The sequence below is a fragment of the Diabrotica undecimpunctata genome, chromosome 1 (genome assembly GCF_040954645.1).
Source record: "Diabrotica undecimpunctata isolate CICGRU chromosome 1, icDiaUnde3, whole genome shotgun sequence".
Classification (NCBI taxonomy): domain Eukaryota; kingdom Metazoa; phylum Arthropoda; class Insecta; order Coleoptera; family Chrysomelidae; genus Diabrotica; species Diabrotica undecimpunctata.
In genome coordinates this window covers 138,219,976-138,241,547 of record NC_092803.1, presented here as the reverse complement: position 1 = coordinate 138,241,547, position 21,572 = coordinate 138,219,976, and the positions used below count along the sequence as shown (strand labels likewise).

Genomic DNA, 21,572 nt, shown 5'->3' with positions numbered 1-21,572 from the left:
ACTCGGACGTATAAGGTCACCTAAAGCTCAATAATATGGAAAGAGCCCCACCAGAGCTAAATTTTTTGAATACGGTAGGTATCTGGCATGAGGAATTTTACCCTTGGAAATGAGAAATAAGAGACGTGTGGCTAAATCTGGAAAACATACAAGGACAAGACAGATCAAAAGATAAATGGCTACAGGCAAACAAATTATTAATGAATTAATTTTAACGTTTTGAGTGAATGATAAAACAAGAACTCAGTTTGAGCTATGCAGATTATTTAATGAAAAGTACTGACCGTTGCATTTCCCAGTCGGCGGTGAGTAAAATAGAGAAAAAATTCCGAGAATTTGGAACTGTCAAAGATCTTCTTAAACCTGGCAGATCAAAATTGAATGATCAAAAGAAATTTAATGTATTGTTAACTGCTAAGGAAAATCAACAAGATAATTGGCTAGTGATAATGATATAAGTAAATCTTCTGTATTAAGAATTTTAATAAACAATAAATACCATCCGTATAAAATTCAACTACTGCAGGAACTAAATAGAGATGATCCAGATCGTAGATTACAATTTTGTAAAGTAATTACGAATAGGTACAAAGGGAATCAGATATTTTCCAAAAATATTCTTTTCTCAGATGAGACAACATTTACCCTACATGAAACGGTCAACAAACAAAATTGTCGATATTAAAATACACAAAATCCGCCTTGATCAGGGAAGATCACACTTAGTATCTTTAGAAAGTGAAATTTTGGGCTGGCGTATTAAATAACAGAATAGTTGGACCATACTTCTTTGAGGGTACAGTAACTGGGCTGAGTTAATTGATTTTTCTACAAAATGCTTTAGCACCTGATTTACGACAACGCTTCCCAGATACTGTTAACCCCGCAGAAATTAATATAAATATATGGTTTCGACAAAATGGAGCACCACGACATTATGTAGCAGCAATACCACCATTTCTGGATCAAACTTTTTCGCATCGATGGATCGGTACACGTGGAGAAATTAAATGACCACCCCGTTTTTGCGATCTTACTTCACTGGATTATTTCTTGTAGGGCTGTTGAAAAACAAAACTATACATGATGAAACCAACCAATATTGATGATTTAAAGCACCGCATAAGGCAAGAAATAAATGAAATTACCGCAGATATATTGCAAAATATTATCGAAGATTTTTAATACCGTCTATTTTTCTGTCAAGAGATGAACAATGATAATTTTGAGAATATGATTTAGATTAAATTGTTGTAATTATTGTTAATAAACTTAAATTCGTTCTACGGCAATAATATGTTACAAAATAAACAAAAAGATCATGGGTTACTTTTTTGACAACCAAACAACTAAAAGACGAGTCAATCGTGAAAAATATTCGACTTAATGGCTTTTTGATGGAATGAGATAAAATAATTTTTTTCTTGACTATCTCTGTACAAAAGAGCAAAATATTTTCATTGCTAAATAGAGCATTGAAAAACCTTTTAAACGCTGTATCACACGCTACCCCTTTTCATTTAAATTTTTTTTCAGGGGTAACTACTGCCCCTAGGGAGTTTAAGATATATTTGAATAATGTCACCGAGAAATTTTATTTTCATATATAAAAATTTACCTGTTTCAGGATTTTCCATTTGTATTCGTGATATTGTACAAAATGAAGTATTAATTCGTTACTGTAGGACCACACTGTATGATCAAACTTATAATATAAGTGAAAAATCAACAAAAGAAATTTCTTCTTCTCATTGCGCCGTCTCCTTTCGAAGGTTGGCGATCCAAATGGCAATTGTAGTTTTGGAAACTGCTGCGCGAAAGATCTCTGCGGATGAGCGGTCGAACCATCTCCTCAGGTCTTTCAGCCACGAGTTCTGGCGTCTTCCTACTGATCTTTTGCCCTGTACTTTTCTTTCCAGTATAACTTGAAGTAATTCATATCTTTCGCCTCTTAACACATGACCCAAGTATTGCATTTTCCTCTCTTTGATTATTTTTAGTAATTCTTTTTATTTACACATACGACGAAGTACCTCAACATTAGTAACTCTTTGTACCCATGGAATCCTCAAGAAATTTCTAGCAAACTCTAATAAGATAATAAAAAAAATATTTTTAGTGTGGTCAAGTATATCATTGAATTTTTTTAAGCTATCCTTACTTTTGCAATTGAAAAGCCACGTCATGACTATTTTACTGGATGTAATAAAATCAGTATGGTTTATGCAAGATGGAGCTTCACCTTATTTCTAGAAAGCTGAAAGATGTTTAGAAATCTTAATCTTAATGAATATTCTAAATAATGGATTTGCAGATGAAGGGACTTTGAAGGGTCACAAAGAAGTTATGAGTGTAATAAGTTTGATTTATAGTTTGGGGATATATAATATCCATGATTTATGCTGATAAAATAATTCACGGGACGAAGTCTAGAGAAAACTTAAAAATACGGCTAATTTTATAAGGGGCAGAAAAATATATGTTTTAACGTTCAAAAGTACTTTATAAAAAGAATTTTTTTATTTGGTGTAATAAAAATATTTTTTTCCAAACATCCTAATTCTAGACTAGTTGCCAATAGTTATAACCCACCCTGTATATAGTTCTAATCTCATAAGTTTTTTCGTACATTATGGCTGTCAAGAAAAGTGTAGATATGTTTGAGGCACGTCTGTTTTATGTAAAGTAAAATTGCCCTAAAAGCTGAGAATTATTTAAGAGATATAAAGTTTATATCCAATAAACTGTTATATCGGGCGATAAAATGTCATTTTTATGGTGTGGAGAATACGCTACACCGAACAAGCTTCGATCTTCAAAGGAACGGTTAAACCTTGGACATCAACTTGATATAATAAATTTAAAAAAACTACTTGGTTCAAGTTTTATTAGTGTAGACACTTTATATATAAATTTTTTAAATGAAGTATGAAAATATATACCGTAATATAAAATTTATCACTACTAACTGTATAAAAATCATATGGAAATTTATGATATATTGAAAGATAGTTTTTCCTATACCGTATTCATTTTACAAATTCCCAATCGTCAATAGAACCACGTGTAAGCCAAACAGGGTCGTACTAATGTACGACCTATGTATCATATGATTTTTAAAAATATTTACTTTTGAAACTGTTAGTGTAAGAATTTCTTGAAATTTAATCATTAGGTATATCACAATTAAACTAAACTCTAAAAAATAACACGACCAGGAAATAACTTAACAATAACTATAACACAATATATTAACTTAAAAATCAACACGATACAATTTGAATTTAAAATGCTGGCAAGTTGGGATCTGTAACATGAGAATCTGTCTGGCTTAGGGTAATAAATTATATTGAATAGCCTCTTGACGAATGATACGGCGAATATCAACACGTGCTTATGTTTACTGATGGGAATTTGGTAAACGAATGAACTTTAGTAGATTGAAAGATAATTAACCGTTTTATGCTAATAAAAACTTAACGAATTTAATATAAACTGATCTTTAAAAAACACTGGCCACTCTGAAACATTTCATATTTCTTATATTAACAGTTAATAGTTTATAAAGATTCTTCTTCTTCTTCTTCTTCTTTTTGTAGTGCCTATCCGTTTCGGATGTTGGCGACCATCATGGCAATCTGTATTTTACAAACTCCTGCTCTGAAAATATTTGTGATTGTTGTATTGAAAACCACGTACCTAGATTTTTCAGCCAGGAAATTCTTGGCCTTCTTGGTCCTAGTTTTCCTTCTACTTTTCCCTGAAAAATTAATTGCAGTAACCCATATCTCTTGCTGTTCCTCATGATGTGACCGAGGTATTCAATTTTGGCTGTTTTTATTGTGGTTGGTTAACAACTCTTTTCCTTTTTACATTCTTAATAAAACGTCCTGGTTAGTAACGTGGTCGGTATAGGATATCTTTAGGATTCTACGATAAAGCCAGATTTCGAAAGCCTCAATTTTCTCAAAGGTAGCGTCTGTGAGAGTCCACGACTTAACTCCGTACAATAATATAAGAAAGATATAACATCGTAGTAACCTGATTTTTATGGGTACTGATAAATCGTGGCATTTGAATAGCATAGCCATTTTTTGAAATGCAGATCTTGCTTTCTTTATCCTGCATGTTATTTTTAGAGAATGGTCCCAATTTTCATTGACATTGGTACCAAGGTAGGTGTATGTTTTTAGTCTTTCTATTGGTTGACCATTCACACTGATTCTTTCAATTTGCTGTTTCTTCTTAGAGATTATCATACATTTTGTTTTCTTAATGTGCAGTGAAAGTCTATATCTCTGACTCACTTCTGTGATTCTATTCATTAACTACTAGAGGGATTCATAACTGTCAGCGAATGCCACCGTGTCATCCACGCATCTGATGTTATTGATACATTCTCCGTTAATTCGAATTCCGGCTTCAACATCTTCTACTGCTTCTTGAAAGATTTCCTTAGAGTATATATTAAACAGCAAGGGTGATAGTATACATCCGTGTCGGACCCCACGTTTAATTTTGATATCATCTCCTGCTCCTGTCTCCTGCCTCTGTACGCATAGATGATGTTTGATTCCAGTAAAGATTGCTAATAATTCTTAGATCACAGGTATTTATTCCAATATTTGTTAATATATCAATCAGCTTGTCGTCTTTTACTGTATCAAATGCTTTATGGTAATCAATGAAGCATGCATAAATATCGCAATTCCCATCTCTACATCGTTGAAATAGCACTTTTATGCTAAAAAGAGCCTTTCTCGCATCCACTGCGTTCCTAAAATCAAACTGTGTATGGCTGATTTTTTCTTCCCATAGTCTATTATATATCCTTTGATGTATTATTTTTAGAAATAACTCTAAAATGTGGCTCATTAAGCTGATGGTTCGGAAATCATTGAAGGATACGGATTTTGTTTTCTTTGGTAGAGCAATAAATTTTAACTTCAGCATGATCTTGGTATTACTCCGTTTAAATATATGTCATTGAACATTTTTGTTAGTCGTTGAGTACCGTCGGTGTTAAATAGCTTTATGAGTTCAGCATATGCATTGCCAGGTCCAGGAGCTTTGCTATCTTTTAGTTGTGATATTTATTTTTCCACTTCATCTGATGTGATTGGTAAGTGGTCATTACATATGTAGGACTGAGGTTGTTTGGAATTATGATTATCAAAGAGTTCTTGTATGTATGTATTTGGCCCATATACATATTTCTTCATTTTTATCTTTAATGATGTTCCCCTGTTGATCTTGCAGTTTGCTAGCTGTGTTGAATTTTTAAAGACCAGCTGCTGGTTTTACCTTTTTATTCATATTAAATATATCGTGTTTTTGTTCCAACAACTCTATGTCTTGACACTGTGTTTTTAACCAATTTTCTTTGGACTTTCGTATTTCGGTTCTTATTTGTCTTTAAATATTTTTTTACATTCTTTTGTTGTTCTTTGATTTTCTTCTTTCTTCCATGAGTTGCAATATATTGTCATTCATCCAAATTTTCGCCTTTTCTTTAATTTCTATAAGATATTATTTTCTGATCTTGTTAAAGGTTTCAAATATATTCTAGAGTGATTCTTCTGGATCATATGTTTGCTTTAACTTACTTAGTCTTCTCCTATCATATTTTTTGTTACTATTCTTTTTTGTAACCTTTTTAAATCTAAACCTAAATTTACCAATAACAGGAAAATGATCTGACAATATGTAAAGATACCAAAGTAAAATAATAACATAATATATAATATAATAATAATAAAAAAAAGTTATACATCCCTGGATTTGATTGAATGGATTGCTTGAGGGGAAGGTGGTTTTTTAGGAATACCGTAATTTATAGTTTTCTTGTATCTGATATGTAAGTAATAATTATGTTTTGTTGTAAGTATAATTCAATTTAAACGTAATATCCCTATAATATAGACCAGAGAACTAAGGATTTTTCCGTGACATTCGTTAATACAGGTAACTAATAACTGCTTTCGACAAATTTGGTGGTAACAATATGTAATAAAAAAAGTATAAAAAATATTGAACATTATATTTTACTTATAAACAATGTAAGATCGCTCTTTGGTTTTTAATAATAAAGGTAAAGACCAGTAAATTATATGAAAAAGTGATACAATTTTAGTAAAAACAACATAAAAAATCCTTTAAAATGAGGGTTTGCAAAGTTATTTTTGTTTGTTGCTTAATTGTTGATTTTTTAAAATCTAGTAATACTGTTTTGTGTAAAACTTAGAGGTCGCTGGTTAAATGAATTTATAATATTATTGGAAGAAAAAATGCAATATGTTGACTAAATAAATTAGCGAAAATAGCAAATATTGTTTGTGAATAAATTACGAAAATTAGCTGACTTTAAGTCATTAATGTTATCTGTACAAAGAATAGACTTACCTACTGAAATATTGGTGTATGAATTATTGTAGCAGGCAGTAGAATAGTACCATGTCACGGCGCCTCGCCCGGCGCCGAGGCTCAAAAAAGGACGTAACCGTTAAACTGCGTGCGTTTCGTTCGCTGTCTCGGTAGGAAGTGTGTATTTCTTTAAATAAAATAGTCAAAAACTCTCTGGTCACATTTTTAGGTGGTCTGTAGGGTAACTTACTTTAATTTATCGTGTCTGGACATGTCATTCATAAAATTTGGCCCAGTATCAGGCTACGTCGGTTCCATCTTTGTTGGCGAACCACAAATCTTTGAGGGTACATCGATGAGGACAGTTTCTGCATGTAAAAATTTGTTCCATATTCTGTGTTTCTCCACAGTCACAGTTTACATCATCTTGGTCGATTTTCCCCATTTTGCCATGTTTGATTTGTCTGGAGCAACCCCCGTTCTTATGCTATTCATAGTTTTCCACGTTTTAAAGTCTAGGGACTGGCCGTTCCATTGAACCTGGGGAAGAGAAAAATACTCAGTCGGTTCATCCAGCACTGTTCCAAGACAGCTTTTCCTAGATTTTAGTTGCTTCCGTGCTTTCGTTGCTTTCGTTTAATCAGAATGTTTTGCCACCAGTTCGAAACAACTAAAAAACGGTATAAAATCTAATTACCAGTTGTATGACATTTAGCCTTACATTTTTCGTCCGCGTTAACTTAAAACGTAATCAATGAACAGGTCACTATACATGTTAAAGAAACAATGGCAAATGAAGAGAAATTTTTCTTTTCGCATAGTTTGAGGTAGCTATCAAATGAATTTTGTGAAATTCCCAAATAGAAACCAATGATTTGCATTTGCATTTAATACATCTATTCTGTCTTTTGTATATATACAAAACTATAATTAGACCTACAATGCTATACGCTGCCGAGACATGGACTATGAACAAAACCGTACAGAACACATTGGAAGCATGGGAAAGAAAGATATTTCGCAGAATATATGGTGGAAAAGTAGTAGAGGGAGAATGGAGAAGACGAATTAATGCAGAAGTGTATCAGTTGTATGCTAACCCTACAATAACAAAAGTGGTGAAAAAACGTAGACTAGAATGGCTCGGCCATCTAGAAAGAATGCAAGGTAATAGACTAGTCAAGAATATTGTTTGGAGAGTACCTGAGGGCAAAAAAAGAGAGGAAGACCAAGAAAGAAATGGAGAGATGCAATGATGGAAGATGTCAGAGAGATGGGAATCAGAGATTGGAAGCTGTTAGCTAAGAATAGAAAACGATGGAAATTACCCATCCAGCAATGGGCCTAAAAAGCCTGTTAACGCTGTACAAAACATACATCTATTCTGTCAGATTTATTCTGTCAGATTTATTCTGTCAAATTACCAAATCTTACCGGTTTGTAGGGGTTTATGGTCTATAGCTGCCACGGGATGCAGGTAGGCCAGTGATGAGTTTACCAATCTCTCGGGGTCTATTTTAAAATACCTACTTTTATGGCGGTTATAAGTATGTCCTAGGATTTATCCTATGTCCAGGGTATTTATGCTAATTCGTAATGAGTTTACGTGTACCCCTAATTACTGACTGACTATACGGTGCAGTTTCCTTCAGATTGGTTAAGCCCAATAACACTAACGTACCATTATAAAATTTACTTTGTAAATCTTACTCTTAATTAATGTTATATCTGCTTACTTAATTTGCTATTATTTATTATCATTTTATTGTGTTTGAGTTTTTCATTGTTTGTTGTATGTTATTTTAACTTAACTTTAACTTTAACTAGTTTTTTTATATAAATGCCTACTTTATAATTTTCTTTGATATTTTACTTTCCTGTATTTGTTCAACATGGCCCATGTTCACTAAGCATAAACATTTAATCTTTATAAATGTCATGCGGTCAGGTCTTTGTATGGTATGTATAATTAAAAATTATATCGTAGCGCCATACATTTTTGTTTCACTTTGGACTGTTCTTTCAAAGGTAGCTGATGTAAACAAGAACTTATTTTGTTGGGATTTTGTTTTGAAAAACATTAAAACTATATTTTGTACACTTGTTTACATATATTAATTGTAAAAAACATTTATATAATATCCTCTATTAAGAAAATTCATAATACGATATTTAAAAAATGCTGTTTTAAATTATTTGTAAATTTATTCTTCTTAATTATGCAACTTATAATTAAAAAACATGATTACTTAATATTAATTGTAATCCCAATTAGTATCTGAAACTTTTAAATGCTATTTTATAATACAGTTTTCCCAGATTATTTATTAATTCTTCTCCTATTAACTATGACCAACCAGACAGATATAAAATATATTCCAGACAGTTATAAAATAGCTTTTAATATAACATAATATGATATTAAATTTGCTACTAAATCTACATACCACCTTATAATATTCTGAGCAAATAAGATTTCTGAATTATTTTGTTATTACAGATATCACAGAAGCTGTTGACGATTTTCTTAACTGGTAAGTACTATTACTTCTCAAATTTTTATTTAATCACTAGAGGAGCAATTTCTTCTTTGAATATACTGATGGGGTAAGCTTTTAATGTGAATTACGAAGTACCTGCCTGCTTTTAGATTTCTGTAAACCTTTTGAGAAGGTAAAACCATTTCACATGTCACAACAAGCTAAAATGTACTTTTGAAAATAAGCACATAATATTCTACAAATTGAATAATTCAGCGTAATCTAGGAAATATATATTCTTTTAAATGTGCCTTTCTTTCTTCTACAGATGTTGGCGACCACATTGACCCATCGTATTCTATTCACAGCAGCTCGAAATAGATCGGTTGATGTTAGACCAGTCCACTTCCTAAAATTGGCCAGTCAGGATATACTTCCACGTCCAGGACCTCTCTTACCCTCAATCTTGCCTTGTAAAATCAACTATAGAAGTCAGTATTTATTATTACGTATGACGTGGCCGAAGTAGGCTAATTGTCTGTTCTTTACAGTGTTAGCGCTGGTTTTCAGCGCTGGTAGAGAGCCCTTCGGGTGTCATTTAAAATGGATTACAAACTTAGTCGTAACTACGTATTAGTCGGTCGTCGGCAAAAAAATATCTTTTAAATTTTTTTGTCGACATGGCCAAATGATTTTTAATTGTTACAAAAACAACTTTCACGTGTTGTTCTTCAACCTTGTAAGTTTTAATATATTCTTTCACATTTGCAAACATTTCTACGTTTTTTTAAATTTCTGCTCTATAATTCCAATTTTTTACAAAAGCATTAACTTTTATTCTATATATGTGTATTATCTCTTTGAAGCTGTAGGTTCAAAATACTTAGTTTCTCTAATATGTCAATCAAGTAGCTCAATTTCATTAAAAATAAACCATCACCAAACATCTCGACTTCCGGTATATTTTCTTCTTCTAGAAAAATGGCGATTTCATGTCATAATTCAAATATTCGTTGTAAAAATGCCTCACGTAATAACCAGCTTGTCTCACGATAAAATGATAATGTTGAATGTACTGCAGCCATGTCTTTACAAAGTTCAGAAAAGGTTCTGGTTTTCAAAGGTCTCATTTTTATGTAACTACTGTTACAACTGTAGTTAGTACAATATTCAGGACAGGATATATTTCTTTGGAAGTCAGAGCTTCTCTGTGGATCATACAGTATGTCCATATACACATTGAAGACGTTTGTTTTACAAGCGCTTGTAGACTTTGAAATTTTCCGGAGATGGCACGACACCATCGGTGCATATTCCGACGCAATTCCTCTACTCTATTTTTGCTTCTTTTATATAATTATTTAAGGTATCAAATAATGTGAGCGATTTTGCTTTTAATTTTATTGGTTTGCAGAAAAGTAGTTCTTCTACCACTGATGTGCCATCACAAAATCGAACGTAAGCAATAAAATGAACATCTTTATTGCTATCTGTTACCTCATAAAGCTGAATCGAAAACAGCTTGTCGCGCAACTTCCCGAGTAGCTGATCCTGTACATCGTCAGATGTATTACCAATGTAGCTGGCAAAATAAGCTCTTCACCAATAGTGTGAGGCTTTTTACATCTGGCTATTTGATATGAGACTTTATGAGGCAAGTAAAGCTTTTTCATTCACAGTCAAAGTTTTTTTTTAAATGATTTTTGCCTTTAATGTTATTTTAATTTTAACTCGAAAAATTCTCGGGATTTGCTAATGTGCTCTTTATAAAGTGTGTCTAATTATCTTTTAAGTTTATTAGGTTTCATGCTGCCGACTGCTAACATTTTTGAGCAAATACTACATTCTTTCTTCTTCATTTACTTCAGTAAAAGTAAACCCAAAATTTAACTATTCTTGAGAATATTTTCTTGATTTCATTTTTGGAATCACTCTCGCCTGTGTTCTTGTTGATGCTTCATCTAATGGTCACTTAAGCCTAGTTGAAAATTTATCCATGATTTTGTATAAATTTATATTTACCTACTGCTTGGGATATCTTATTGTAGTACCGTCAACTGCAATTAACACGCAAACTAGAACATACACGTTCACAATAAATTTAACAGGTATAGAAGGACTGACTAAACTGACTCGACTAGGACTGGTCACGGTCAGAACTGAGAAGTGAGGAAAGGAGATGCAGGCAGACAGACGATCGAGAATGTTCAAAAATCGGTATTGCCACATATCAAAAAATTGATTTATTCTCGGTAATATGGTATTTACAGTAAGATTTTACTGTAAATTTTTTGTCAAAATACTCAAGGTACATTATAATTGCATAGATATATTCTTATTGTACGAAAGGGGCGCGGTGAAAATAATTATAGAAGATCGCAAATGGTAAAACCTTGAGAAACGCTGACCCAACGCTTATTAATAATTTACAAAATTTCATTTATAGCAAATATTAGAAATAAAAAATATAAAATTAAAAAATTCATATACGAATTTTAATGCAAAATAAAAACAAACAACATAAGAACAGGGAGGTTCGGTTCTGCATCAATAACTGTAATGTTGTATTCAATGTGGGCTCCAAATATTGTTAATATTAACGAGGTTTAATATAAGTCATAAATTGTAAATCTTAGTGATATATTGAAATAAACTGTAAGTGTATAAACATTTTACATGATATCTAGTTAAATTAATATAAAGTCAACTAGATTGCAATTATTTGTTATTGTTGTCAATTAACAAATCAAGTTTTATCAGTAAAATAACCACTTTTAGTATCTGTTACGTCGGACTTACTTTTCACATATGTTTATCGAAATAAATTTAAACATGGAATCGCACAACAGTTCTACAATTCAAAATCATCAAAGTTGGATAAACTCGTCACAAACATCATAATCTTTGACAGCGTCGAATCGGTCGAAACTGCAATTTCCTTCCAAAGAACAAGCAATTATTTTTATTGCCTCAGAAAACACGAAACTTCAAAACTACCTTCTTTCACTGGGAAATAAAATTTAACCAAAAAATATAGTCTTCTCTTCTAGATTATATAATAATTGCATGTGTATGTATTTATCGAATTAACAAATGGTGAATGATTTTATGAATAATCGTGTTCAAATAGAAATACAAGATGAAATTGTCAGAGCAAGAAGTTTAGTTACACCAGCTAAACGACTTGTACTCTCCAACGTATGTACTATAATACTATACGACATGCTTATCAATGAGTAAAATCGAAAAATCGACATAATTCTTGTCTCTCTTATGACTTTCCTAAAAATTAGTGCTTCTATGTCAAAGTACAATTACATTCTTAGTTTTCGAAGAAAAACATATATCAGTCCGTACAGTTTAACATTACCAGAGTCATTTACTCTTGTTTTTGATAACACGCCGTGTAGAATATTCATCTCTCAAGACAGTTTAGTTTGTGATAATTGCAAGAAACCATTGTATCACATCCCTCCGAACCACATGGTCAATTAATTTACAACCAAAGCAATTAAATATCGTTATCCAGCACAACAAATATATTTTCGCCAAAACTCAATGATACAAACCCTTCTCAATAGGAACAAATGTCTATTTCTAATGACCCAGAGATACGGAACAAAGTAGATGCATCAAATAAGGATAATCACATAATTCATCAACCAAAACGTAGCTTTAATAAAATTGTTTAACCCAAAGCAGATCCATCTTTAAAACAATGTTACATTTTTCCAACACTTAAAGTCAAAGCAAAAGCTAAAAAAACTAAAATTAGTTCAGCAAGCACTTCTGAATGCTCATTGTCTCTCTTACTTGAACCTCCTAAAAATTTCATAGAAAATCTCTCCATTTTTCGCTCTAAACTTTGACCAACTTAACATGCTACTAATGAATATCACTAACTCAACAATATACCACAGACCTATGTACTAGCCACAGATCAATAAAACGCAAATTCACGTCCTTGACGAAAAAATCTATAATTACCTTGGTAATGAGCCATCGGACTAGGAAAGTGACACATTAAGATTCAAGTCTCTACTTCAATGAAATATTGATGGATTTTTCCATCGCCTTGCTATTCTCCAACATTTAATTGGTGAACAATCTCTGAATGTGATATACCTACAGGAAACTAATATGAATCACAAAAAAATATAACTCTAATCAATATGACTGTTTCTGCAAAGATAAGATCATCATCATCAATGGCGCTACAACTCTTCGTAAGTCTTTGCCGCGTTTACTATTTCCTTTCATATTTGTCGGTCCTGTGCCAGTAATACCCATTGTCGCACTCTCATTTTCTCTAGATCTTCTTTGACTGCATCTTTCCATCTTTTTCTAGGCCGTCCTACAGACCTTCTTCCCTCTTGCCTTTCCCAGAACACATTGGTTATAAGACGATTGTCGTTACTGCGTATCACATGCCCTACTCATATGAGTCCATGTTTCGCTTCCATACGCGGCTGCTGGTCGTATTATGGTCTTATATATCCGGATTTTTGTACCTCGTGAAAGAAGTTTTGACTTCATTAGATATTGCATTGCAAAGAAAGATTTGTTTCCTGCCATTATTCTTGTTTCAACATATCGCTTTAATTTGTTATCATTTGTGATTGTCGCCGTCGTTTTTGTTTTGAGACGACCATGTATTTTGTTTTGTCTTCATTTATTTTAAGACCGATGTTTAATGCAGCTTCTTCAAAGCTCGAGAAAATATCCTTAATTATTAATGTTGATTGTGCTACTGCGTCTACGTCATCGGCAAAGGCGAGTATGATTTTTGCTCCCCGAGCAGTTATGTCTGGTTTGATTTTTGGATATATTTTTCGCATGACATATTCTAAGGCCAGGTTAAACAATGATGGGGACAACGGATCTTCCTGTCTCAGTCCAGAATTTACGCAGAAAGCATTTGATATTTTTCCCCCTATTCTAACTTGTACAAAAGAGTTACTTACACACATTTGTGTTACCGCAGCTAGTTTCTTGGGTACGTCGAGCTCGATCATTGCCTTCCATAATATTGCACGACTAATTGAATCATAAGCCTGTTTGAAGTCTATAAAAATCTGATGCACGTCGTGATTATATTCCCAATACTTTTCAAGCATTTGTGTTATTGTAAATATTTGATCAATAGTCGATCTGCCAGGCCTAAAACCACACAGGTAGTCACCAACTATTTCTTCGGCGTATGTTACTAATCTTTTTAATAATATCGAGTCTAATATTTTATATGTAGTGTTAATTAATGAGATTCCACTGTAATTCATGCATGATTTCTTTTTTCCTTTCTTGTGTATTGATACAATAATACTACCATACCATTCTTTCGACATTATTTCTTGTTGCCAGGCCATTTCTATTAATTGATGGATTTTACTTATAAGTTCATGACCGCCTGTTTTAATTAGCTCGGCATCAATATTGTCTAGACCAGGGGATTTATCGTTTTTAATCGTTTTTATGGCATACGTAATTTCTTCCATGCTTGGTGGGGGTATTTCTAATTCGACCGTTCTTCAAAATATTCAGCTCATCTTTCTATTATTTTGTTTTCGGCAGCCAGCATTTTTCCATTTTTATCTCTTACGAAGTTGTGTGTGTTTATGTACGAGCCCCTCTTATGTTGTCTTACTTCTTTGTAGAAATTTTTATTTTGATTTCGTCTGTGTTCTCCTTCTACTTTTTAAATTTTTTGCTGCAGATATTGTCTCTTTTTTTGTCTAAGTATTCTTCTAGCTGCGGCTCTCTTGCTGTGGAATCGTATACGTTTTTCTTCTGATAGTTTCCACAGATAATCGATTTTTCTTTTGTTTGCTTCTTTTAGAATTCTTTCACATTCATCGTCAAACTATTTTTTCTTTTTTGTTTTTTTCGTTCTTTCGATAGATTTCTCTGCTGCTTCTGTAATAATTATTTTTTTCGAGTACCATCGCTGATCTATATCTTCACTTTCATTTTCATTTAATTTCCAAAACCTGAAACCTATTTTCTTAGTTCTACTTGGTACTGTCTTTGATTATTTTCTTCCTTTCAGCTTCGCCACATTCCATCGTTCGATCTTTGTGTGTTTATCTATTGTTTGTGTTGAAATTCTTTTTCTGAGCTTGGCCTTAACGAGAAAATGGTCTGTGTCGCTGTCCGGACTTCTCATAGTTCTTACACTTATTATGCTGCTAGAATGTCTCCCATCAATCAATACGTAATCTATTTGATTATTTGTTCTTCCATCGTTTGATCTCTATGTTGCCTTGTGGATCTTTTTTCTAGCGAACTGGGTTCTTTTGATGGTTAAGTTGCAGCCTGTAGCAAAAACGACCAAATGTGATCCATTCATGTTCTACATGAAGTTACAAACGTGATCGTTTGTAACTTCATGTAGACTATATCTTCCTGCCACCGGTATTACGTAGTCTTCTGTACCTACCTGTGAGAAAGATAAGATAACAAATAATAATTTTTCTTTACGCAATCTAGACTCTTAGTAAAAAATTCACTAACGGCGAAAGAATTTCCAGTAAATACAAATCTGGAAGTAGTAGTTGTAAACATATATCATCAATAATCAAATCATCAAACAGGTGCCAAATAACGTCCAATGATCTAAAGGATTTAATTCGTCAAATACCATCCCCTCGCATTATTGTAGGCGATTTTATTAGTTAGAATATTATTTGGTGCTCCTCTTCTACAGATGCTAGAGCAAGAATTGTCAAAAATATACTACTTAATGTCTGCTACGTATGTGTACATATCAATATTCCCATCTTTGGCAGAAATTGTAATAAACTCCCTTCTTCACTACTGTACTCGAGACTTTGATTTGCAGTTACCTGTTCAATCACAAATTAATCCCTTAACTTATAATCTCACATTATTTTTAACTGCTTAACCTTTTATAGTTTCACCGTGTATAATTGAAACATTGTGAAACATATCGAATAATATTTTATTAACTAGAGTCCTTTCACCTGCATATCTGCAACTTAATAAATTACATATAATATATTTTCTAATTGAACTTCCTAAGTGTTGCAATAACGGCCTAGATTAAATTGTATTGTAAGTTCATAGTTCAAAGTTTGTTAGTATAATACAAGCATTAACCTCTATGCTGAGGTATACATTATTTGTGAAATTATAAATTGGTGATTTGATCTCATTTGTGCACAGTCTATTGTAGAAAGTTACCTAACCAACAACTATAGTGTAATTATTAGTAGCTATCAGTAAAACTATAATTTTTTCTTCGCGACTTCAACATTTTATTGTATTACCATCGCGGATCGAGAAGAATCGGACAAAGGGGCATTAGAAAACAATTCGATCCTGATATTAACATCGAAATTGTCCATCCACTTTATCTTACAACATGTAGACCACACTCTTATGGTGCGAAAATAATATGGTGGTTCTCGACACTAATGTAACCAGGGATGAGGATAATACAATAAGGTTGGACTGGTACAGAAATAAAACATTCTCAGGTAGAGATGTAACTTTTCACTCTTATCATCAGGATGAACAGAATATTAACATCATCAAACGTCTGAAAAACAGAACTAAAAGAATTTGTCGCCCTTCTAACTAAAACAAGAATTTATTTTATGAGATTCTTAGAAAAATTCACCATCCTAAGATGTTGCTGCACAAATTCCAAGATATTCCAACAGCAAGAACACACAAAGACTAGCATTAGAAAGAGAATAGGTAAAAATTTTCTATGGGAGATTGCTTTACATCAGGGGTATATCACCACAGATCACAAGCCAGACAATTTAACATAGTGATAGAAAAATTCAGTACACAAAAGATTAGGGACATACTTCACTCACCTGACAGAAAGAATTAAAAAACTGGATAACTTCAATGCAGTGAATTATATTCCATGTGGTTTCTGTTCGGAAGTGTATATCGGTTAAACCAGCCAGAAACTATCAAACAGAATAGCTTTGCATAAGAGGTTGTGAGGAAGCCTACAAGTACAGTTTTTAGCCAACATATTAAGAATGCTGGATACATTGCCAACTATGACAATGTGGAAGTACTTAAAAAGGTTGACAACCAATTCAAGAGAAATTTCATAGAAATGTGCTACATCCATAACTGTAGCTCTTCTATGAACTGTAAGAAAAATGTGTAAAACTTAAGTTGTATTTTCTCATTATTGCTTTAACAAGACTAGAGTGGTAATATAAAATTACTTTTGTATTACTATAGGTAAAGTTTATTGGATTTAATATTTAAAGTAGATACTATTTTATTGGGAATAAGCCACAATTAAAGGTTATAAATATACTTCGGCAAATATGCAAATAAAAATGTAGAAAATATGCGCATAAATATGCACGTGTTTACCCGAAAATATGCAAATATTTTACAAAATATGCATACAAATAAATAAAAAAATCGTAAGATAGTAACAATTTTATTTAAAAAAAAAGTGTACATAACTAAATATTTCCTACTATTCATTAAGATTTACATTTATTTTAAGTAACTACATCATTTTTAAGTATGAATAAACTTATTTAGAATTATGGTAACAATAAATGACCAAGTGGTGTTCAAAATTTTCTAACAAAAACTTGTGGCTTCTGTCTGAGTACATATATTTATATATGGAAAAACTTCGTTCAACATCAACTGATGTAACGGGAGCATTTTTCAAACTAACCAAAACATTTGGTTCTAAATTAATTGTTTCCGAAATATTTCCAGCTAGAACACTGACTACTTCAGAAAGAATATGGTAACCTTTATTTTTTTCCATAGTAGCTTCAATTTTTTTTAAAATATCTTTTCCAATATTACCTCTAACGTTCCGACAACATTTTATGCAAATTCTTTTATTAATGCTGTACTTTCGAACAATGACAGTTTTGGTGATTCTAACTGAGTAATTGTTTTTTGAACAAAACTAAAATTTGATTTTATAAATGAAAGTTCTTGTTGAAGCAAGTTACTCTGAAAAGTTTGTTTAGAATCCAAAAGAGATTGGGAACTTTCATCTGTTAACGTATCAATTATGTTCTTTATTTTAACAAAATGATCTGCATAAAAATTAGCTGCTTCTAACCATGTTCCCCATCGCGTTAAAATAGGTTGTGGTGGAAGAGGAATGTTAGGTAGCATTTCTTTATAAAGTTGAATTCTTATAGGAGATTTAAGAAATACTTTTTTGACACTGGATATCATGGTATTTACAAGAGGAAACTTTTTTCGTATTTCCTCTGCAACTCTGTTCAATCCATGCGCTACACAAGTAACATGTATTAAATCTGGGAAAAATATTTTTAAATTTTGTCCTGCTTTCACCATATAAGGAGCAGCATCCGATAAAATAAACAGTAATTTATTAGAAGGAATAGTTGTCGGAAGAAAAAAAGTTGCTAATGTTTCTTGTATAAAACGCGAAATTGTTAAAGCATTTGTTTTCTCAAGTTGCTGGCATGAAATAAGATGAGATTTTGGTAAGGTATCTTCTTTAAGAACACCAATCAATAAATGAGCAATATACTTTCCTGAGGAATCAGTGGTTTCGTCTACAGATATGTAAAAATAATTATCTGCAATTTCTTCCTTAATATTAATTAACACCGACGAGTATAGCCCGTTCGCATTATTTCTTCTTAGAGACCGATCACTTGGAACATTAAGTTTGCAATGATTTTTTAGAAACGAACTAAAATTTACATTTGCTAATTTTGAAAGCGGTATGTTTGCAGACACTAATGCGCGACACAAGTCTTCATTAAAAGTTTCTTGCTCATCTAATTTTTTTGAAGTAGATTGGAAACATTTAGCCATTGAAGTTTGATGTTTTCCTCCTATTTTTCCTTTTTTTGCAATGTGTGAAGCACTTCTCACATGTTGGTCTATCTGAAATTTCTTCTCACATGCTATCTATAAATAAAAATAAAAACCTTTATTTTAACCCAACCTTTAAAATATAAAAATATACAAGGTGTTTTTGGTTAATCAAATAACTGGTTTGGAAAAAAAAACACTCGCTAAGTGTTTTAAATGCAGTATTAATCCACAAATTAGTTTTTGTTACTAACCATTAGTATATCATATAACTTATTTTAAAATTCAACAAAAGTTTTTTTTTTGTTAATTCAATTACAATAAAAATAATTGTGTTTTAGAATAGCTGACTTCATAAAAAAAAGTAAAGGTGAAAAATGTTTCTAAATACACACCATTGTATTGTACCATGGACAATTTTTTCTCACTAAAGGAAGCTATTTTTCATTTAAAAACAACCTACGAGTACTAAATTTCAAGTAAATACGTTTATTGGTTTTAAAGTTATTGTTGTTATTAACTAAAAGAATTTAATTTTTTTTAATTTTAACACCCTGTATCTCGAAAAGTAAATAAGTTTGACCCTTCATTAACTATATCGTTTTGTTCAATTTTTCGAGAAGTATCTACAGTCAAACGTTGTAAGTGTCATTTGGAAACACCCTGTATGTATGAAATATTAGATATTTAATAGAAAATATTAGATACTTACAATTTTGCCACAGACTGAACAGTAGATTTTTCCCATATCCATAGACAGCTCTTTATAAGGTTTAATCCAAGTTGAAGCACTGGTTGTTTTAGGCATTATAAAATCACAATCTTCCTTTTTGTTACGCACAACGAGAGTTTACGCTTTGAATATCAAAACAAAAATGATTTACAAATCTGAGCATCAAATTAGAAATGTTTAGGTACCTAATTCAATAAACTGGGAGATTTTGGAAAATCCCTAAATTAGGAACAAAACTATTAGCCGTTTACCTGCTGTTAAGATACAATAAATTGTAGATAGATTTGGGGATTAGATCATAAAATGCAAATGAGCGAACCCTTAGCGATTATCCAATAACTGAATGCCTCAGTGACCGAGACTTTCTAAGAATGTTGAGGGCTACTTAAATTGATCTTCTTTAAAATTGTAAATGTTTTGTACCTGTAGAGATTACGTACTTAGATCATTTCTTGATTAAAATGACTACAAAATTTTATACAAGAATTGAAATAAATTGGTATGTTTAAAAATTTTCAAATACAGTATAAAAATCTGAACTTTTATGCACTTTATGCAAACTTTTATACAAATATGCCAAAATATGAAATATTTGCATAAAATATGCACAATATGCAAAATATGCAATATGCATATTTGCCGAAGTCTAGTTATAAATAATGATTAATAATAACAAAAAACTTATTGTGGCTTTAAACTTAAAAATGCCACAAGAAAATAGCTTCAGAACAATATTAATATTTAATTTCAAATTTTTTAATTTCATTTTGTTCCTAATTGCAATAAATATAATAAATAATATTTTATTTTGCAATTATTGTCACGTGAGCACCCTAATAAAGAGATAAAACATCCTATAAACCAAAACGTTGAAATAAACCGATAAAAAAGTAATTTTTCAGTGTAAAAATGGAAACAGCCTACACAGTTAGCCCTAATTGCGGTAATTTAAAAACGTGAATGGTCAGAAATGCTCTGGCATTTAGTCAATTAGTCCGTGTTGGAATTTCACTTATTTGACTTAATTAAACAAAGTTTAAAAACAGATTAGATTCAACTACCTAATTTTATAGCTGCAATCTTGCTATAAAACTGCTGTTAAACTCTGAAATTGCTCTATTTTTAAACAACGTTTTTTTTTGACATGTTGATAAAAAACAAGTATAGTTCTAGTAATTATTTTTGTAATTAAAGGTAGGTAAGCCAGACAGATACAGAAGCGGGCTAGGCGGCCGAATCGCATTCATTTCATTTCGAACTACCAGACTACAGCTCAGATCCTGGCCAGAAAACAGAAAGGCTAACGTAGTAGTTTAAAATTTTAATAATCCAGGATATGTCTGTAAAAATAGTTAAAAACCGCATCGATTTGCTTGATATTTTGCATTTATCCTATGGAAATATATGCTTCTCCTCTGGGGGTAGTCACCAGCCCAACTCGGATGTGGAAAAAATGTATCAAACAAAAACTATGGTAGCCGCTAGAATAGTGAATTTTAAGACAAAAATGTTCTTAAGGGTTTCTTGAAAAGTCATTAGAAGAATTATTTGTGACTGTAAGTGCATGTTCCTAAACGGTTTTTTGCGCATAACTCAAAAAATTTAGATTTTATCGGGAAACTGTTAAAAATAAAAATATAAAGTGAAGCTTATAAAACAAAACTATTTGTTTTTTTTATTACCGTATACTTAATATTAATAATCTTATGGTTATAGCTAATCGAAAGTCGACTTTTATTTTTGAATACAAAAATCCAAATATAATGTTGAATATGCGAAAAACAGTAAGTTTTTCATGACAAACTTATAAAAACTTTTTTTCCCTCGGCCGTCCATTTATGATCAATTTTAACACCCTCAAAATCATTGATCAATGACCCCTATTAATGAATGAATTTCTATTAATGAACGATTTTATTATAGGCAACACAACATACATTGCTCGCATAAATTAATTAAACGCTCTGTGATTGGCAGTGACCTGTGGTGTAGGCAACCAAACATATAAATATTTATATTCCTACTAAAAAATTAATTTAAAATGAAATAGCCGCTGTTAGTACTATCTGTCTTTTTTTTATATAGCCCTTTTTCTATCCGAATTGTCGAATAAAGGCCTCTCCCATTTCTCGCCATTCATCCCTGTTGTGTGCTAGGCGTTTCCACATTGGTCCTGC

At 31.8% G+C, this 21,572-nt stretch overlaps 1 protein-coding gene across 1 annotated transcript in view; it reads left to right on the top strand.

Annotated features, from left to right (window-relative positions):
• Positions 1–21,572, top strand: part of LOC140432284 (uncharacterized) — a 942,959-nt gene that overhangs the window by 550,210 nt on the left and 371,177 nt on the right. The window contains exon 3 of the mRNA XM_072520100.1: positions 8,864–8,897. The gene's annotated coding sequence lies outside the window, so the exon portion shown is untranslated. The remainder of the gene's footprint in view (positions 1–8,863; positions 8,898–21,572) is intronic.